Source organism: Dipodomys ordii, unplaced genomic scaffold (genome assembly GCF_000151885.1).
Source record: "Dipodomys ordii isolate 6190 unplaced genomic scaffold, Dord_2.0 Scaffold97, whole genome shotgun sequence".
In the NCBI taxonomy this organism is placed as follows: domain Eukaryota; kingdom Metazoa; phylum Chordata; class Mammalia; order Rodentia; family Heteromyidae; genus Dipodomys; species Dipodomys ordii.
In genome coordinates this window covers 1,901,132-1,906,656 of record NW_012267313.1, presented here as the reverse complement: position 1 = coordinate 1,906,656, position 5,525 = coordinate 1,901,132, and the positions used below count along the sequence as shown (strand labels likewise).

At 43.7% G+C, this 5,525-nt stretch overlaps 1 pseudogene; it reads left to right on the top strand.

The window, feature by feature from the left end:
- The first annotated feature begins 2,866 nt into the window (after positions 1–2,866).
- On the top strand, positions 2,867–3,565 carry LOC105993500 (annotated as a pseudogene).
- The last annotated feature ends 1,960 nt before the right edge of the window (positions 3,566–5,525 follow it).

Below are 5,525 nucleotides of genomic sequence, written 5' to 3'. Positions count from 1 at the left end.
GGCCATTTACTCCTGCAATTTATGGAGTCTCCAGCAGTTAAAAGTTGGCTCCATAGGGTTGGTACCCATATATATGGTCAGGGGATTTTGAACTTCTTTCCCATGTCAGACAGGTTATGATTTATAAATCTATGTCCCACAAAAGGATGTCCTGCGGAAGTAGCACAGTGGCTCAAGTGGTAAAGCACTCACCTTGAGCTGAAAAGCTGAGGGACAGCACCCAGGCCCAGAGTTCAAGCCGTATGACCGACAGAAAAAAAAAAAAAGAATGTCCTGCAACCAAAGTCTTAGGTTAAGCAGATCCAAACCAGTCTTTCGCCAGGAATCAGCCACAGGTGATGGAGTCAGCCACGATGGAGGTGGTCAGGATGATGATGTAGTCTCCTCCAGATGATGCCAGGCCATTTTTAAACTTTACCCAAACAGAAATCTCTAGATTAGAAGAGATGGGCTGGACAGCAGCAGCAATGTCTCCCAGAGGCTCAGGTAGATTGTCAAACCTCTTTCTGAATTACCTGCCAATTTCTGCACAAACTGGTTAAAGAAGCTTAACCTGAGGTCTGACCTTTTTTTGAAATTTCTCACTACCTTCCTGGTTGGACACTGGCTCTTGCAGGCTGGAGCCCAACTGGTTTTTAAGGCACTTTAGGAAGTAGCTCCTCCTGGGTAATGTACCAACTTTTATTAACCAGAGATTTTATCAAATAAGGCTAGGTTTTCCTAGGCAAATGAGGGGTTTCCTAGGCAGCCCTAGGTTTTCCTAGGGCTTGGCTTGTAACCATTTTTAAGTGCAGTCACTACATTTGTCCATTTGTTATCACTATGTTTTTCATGGCTCCTTTACTTTATCCTGCCTCATTTTTTAAAATGACTCTGGTCCCTTGATCTCAAGGGGGTTGATGGGCGAAGATGCATCTTCTGTAACTTCTTCAAGCTGACTCAGGGTCATTGAGACTTCCTAGTCAGGAACCTATAGCCTTAGCCTATTTTACCAATGGGTCGCCAGGATGAGACGTTATTAGAGGCAATATTTTACTCGGAAATGATATACAACATTTAACTTTTAACAAATGCACAGACCTTTTCTCCAGCTACAACATTGTAGCTTGTTTAGCACTCTGGTTTGCAAAAGAATTTTTCTGGCTGGCTTAGGAACGTGATCTCTAGTGACCCTAACAATGCCTAAGTTACCTGTGTAGGCCTTTAGATACAATCTCAGGTCCACAGCTTTCTTTCCTGAATTGATAAATATAGGTTGCTGCTGCCAGCCCAACATTTACTGCCAATTAGAGCTTTGAGCAAATACAGGGAGGGTTTACAACCTTAGCTTTTTACTACTATCACAGATGACTGGCAAGTAACTGTCACTTTATAAGTTAGATGGTCATGGACGTTAGGCATACATATAAACTATCTTCCCATGACTTCCTGGCTCTGACCATTTTTGAAGGGTACAAGTGGATCTCTGACACCACCTCTGCCATCTGAGCAGTGGCTTACTGCTTCAGGATGCTCCATCATTGCCAGGGTCCCAGGAATACCTCTTGAGTGAAGCACAAAGACAGCCTGACATCACCTGCAGGAGACTACATCTTCACCCTGACCACCTCCACCCTGGTGAAAGTGGACTGGACTCATGCCTGACGCCATCACACACCGCTGGTTCCTGGTGAAAGACTGCTTTGGACCTACGAACTGAGACTTTGGTTGTGGGACATTCTTTCTGTAATACATAGATTTGTAAACTTTACCAGGCATGACCTGGGAAAGAAAGTTTGAAGCCCCCTGACTACTATATGGAGCTAACTTTTAACTTCTGAAGGCTCCTTAAGTTACAGGAGTAAATAGCGCAGGCAAAAAGTCAGCCCTCTTACAGAGAAATCCATTATTTGATTCCATGTGCAGAAGAAAAGGGAGAAGGGGATGAAGTAAGGTGGGTGAGCCTAAATACTTTATTGCAGACATCATGGTGCCTAGGCAGGTGCCTAGGCCAAGACCTAGAGGTGAGATAAGCCATCCTTTGAAATGCAGATGCAGAGCTCAAGGTGAACTAGTAGGGCTCTGCTTCAGAGAAATGCAGGTGTCATCTTGTTTTCATGGTGGGGGTGGGGGTGATGGGCATGCCTTGATCCCTGGAGACAGGGGTGGGCACTTGGCTGACAAGTTGCTGAACCTGTCTAGTGCCTGGGCCTAGAAGTGTCTGTGACCCTGCTCCCTGCCCAGACCCTATTTGGGCATGGAACAGCATAGGCATTGGGATGCCATGCCACTTGAGTCTCCATGATCGCTGAAGGATTGAGTCCTACTTTTTCCCCAGGGTCAAACAAAGCACCAGGTCTGTACCCATGTGCTTGTGCACAGGCTGGTCATTCTCACCTTGGCCCCCAGAAGTAAATAGACCCCCACACCCAGCATTCCATGTGGGCCTGGTCAAGGACATTGCCCTTGATCCCAAGGAGACCATAGCCCATTTTTTTCTCTGCTTCCTTGTTTAGATCTCTATAAGCCCACCCCAAAATGCAATCCTTCGCACAACCTCCAAAGCCATGGGGAGGTCTGTGCACCTCATTGTTCCTCAATGAAGAGTCATCGCCTGTTGATGATCCAGACCGGCCAATTCCTTTTCCATTCTCCTCCACTTTCCCAACAATCTTGTCCTGTGTCCTGTCTCCTGGCTTGGCTCTGGTCATCATGGTGTCCCAATTCAGCTCTCCATTGGAGCTGAATCAGTTTGCTGGTGTTTTTGTTCTTTCTTTCCTCTCTGGCTTGTTTCCTAGCTGTGTTATGTGTATTTGGGGGCTACATGCAGCCTGTTAACTATGTAATAAAGACTCCCAAATTCCATCTTCCAAAATGTGGCTTCTTGGATAATTCACCTTACAACAATACATGGAAGATCTTCTGACTTCCCCGGGCCCCTCATTTCTGCATCTGTGACAAGCATGTGAAGCGCTTTAAACACCACTGCCCCTGTGTGCAAAATTGGGTTGGAAAGAGGAACTATCACTTCTTCTAGCTCTTCATTCTTTCTCCTCCCTTCCTCACAATTTATGTCTTTGCTTTCAACATCACCTAGGTGGCCCTCAAATCCTTGAAAGTTGGCTTCCTGGAGAGGCTGAATCAAACTCCTGGAACTGTTGTAGAAGTCCTCATTTGCATGTTCACACTATGGTCTGTTTTGGGACTGACTGGATTTCACACTTTCCTCATGGCTCTCAACCAGTCAACCAATGAAGACATCAAAGGATCTTGGACAGGGAAACATCATGTGCGGAATCCCTGCAGCCATGGCAACATTGTAAAGAACTGCTGTGAAGTGCTGTGAAGCCCCTTGCTGGCACAACCCCCAGTGTGCTGGATTAAAGAGGTAGTTTACTACTAGAAGAGAGTAGGAAGTCGACCTCCTAATACTCAAGAAACTAGCAGCAACCTCTTGCCACAGAGGCCAGCTTCAACAGACACATACAAGCTCCAATGAGATGCCAGAGGACACCGGCACTCCAGAAGAGACGGCACCTCCACAGGCCCAGAGCCACCACAGGAGGCAACTGAAAATGACAAGTAGTCTATCTATGGAAGACACTTTTGTTTGTGTTTAATTAGGGCTATGAGAGATTTCAGGAGAGAAGATAAACAGAGAAAAGGAAGGAAGAAGGAAAGAAAGAAAGAAAGAGAGAGAGAAAGGAAGGAAGGAAGGAAGAAAGGGAGGGAGGGAGGGAGGGAGGGAGGAAGGAAGGAAGGAAGGATGGGAGGAAGGAAGGAGAAAAGAAAAGAAACACTTGTGGCTACTAGAATGGGTCTCAGGAGATGCATCACCTTCATGTTTCTTATTCATCTAATTAACAAACACAGAGACCCTCCCAACATTACTGCAATGACATATGAAGACACATACTAAATCAATAATTATAAAGGCCATCTCATTGCATTGCATTAAATGCTATGAAAGGAAAACATAGTTGTGGAAGATATGTAACAGAAGACCTTGCCAAATCTAGGGTATTAAGAAAACTTTCCCTAACAAAGTGTCATTAAAAAGTACAAGATGAGTAGAAGTGAGTTAAGAGAACTTATGGCCTGAGGACTAGGCAAAAGATCAGAAAAGCCAAACTCTAAAATGGATTGAAGCTTGATAGGCTGTAAAAGCTGCAAGTAGGTCAGTGCATCTGAAGATGATCCAAGAGAAGGGATAGAGAAGGGGCACTGAGAGGAATGCTGGGACCAATCCTGGAGAATCCTGCTGAGGTCACAGGTCAGACTACAGTTTTAATTAGGTGTGGAGTAGTTTGTCTTAGAATCAGGATGTATTCTTTTTATTTTCCTTTGGGCCCGGTCATGGGGCCTGAACTCTGGGCCTGGGCGCTGTCCCTCAGCTCTTCAGCTCAAGGCTAGCACTCTACCACTTGAGCCACAGAGCCACTTCTGGCTTTTTTCTTTTTGCGTATGTGGTGCTGAGGAATCGAACCCAGGGCCTCATGCATGCAAAGCAAGCACTCTACCACTGAGCCACCTTTCCAGCCCCAGTTTGTATTCTTCTGTTCCCACACATACTCATCTTTGTATTCTAATGTATTTAACTCAGGTATTTTTACAATTGATGAAGCAAGTTTTCACTTTGTAAGGAGAAAGTTATTAATGGATCATGAGCTCAGATTAAGTAAAATAACGTTTGGTGCTAAAGTTACTTAGAAATCGGTGATAAAAGCAAATTTGTTGTGTTTTTTTTTTTCTGCTGACACTTTTAGCAAACTGAAAAGCTAGAATCACTAGAACTGATAGGTGTACTGAGCTAATAAGCAGCAGATGTCAAACAGATAAATATAGATTTTTTAGTTGTTTCTGTAGTTTCAGCAATATTTGGTTACACATTGTACTTGGGTTCTTGTTAACAACAAAAAAACAATTATTCTGATCCAGCTAATAATCTTTGATTTACAAGTTCTTCTTCAGATGTCAGTTTATCTATCTATCTATCTATCTATCTATCTATCTATCTATCTATCTATTTATTTTTGTGGTATTGGGGCTTGAACTCTGGGCCTGGGCACTGTCCCTCAGCTCTTCAACTTAAGGCTAGCTACCACTTGAGCTACAGCGCCACTTCCAGTTTCTGGTGTTTTATTGGAGATCTGCCTTGACTGGCTTTAAATCATGATCTTCAGATCTCAGCCTCTTTAGTAGGTAGGATTACAGGCATGAGCTACAGGTGCCCAGCCAGTATTGATTTTTTTTAATCCATGAAGTATGATTATAAGAAACATACCCACAAGTTCATATAATTGTTATAGAAGGACTCTTATGTTTCTATAACAATACCCTTAATGTTCAGGAAAATACATGAATAAGTCTTTGAGTTATATTTAATTTAATTAATTTATTTATTTATTTTTGTCAGTAATAGGGCTTGAACTCTCAGGACCTGGGTGCTGTCTCTGAGCTCTTTTGTTCAAGAATAGTGCTCTACCACTTTGAGCCACAGTTCCACTTCTGGACTTGTGGTAGCTAACTGTAGATAAGAGTCTCAT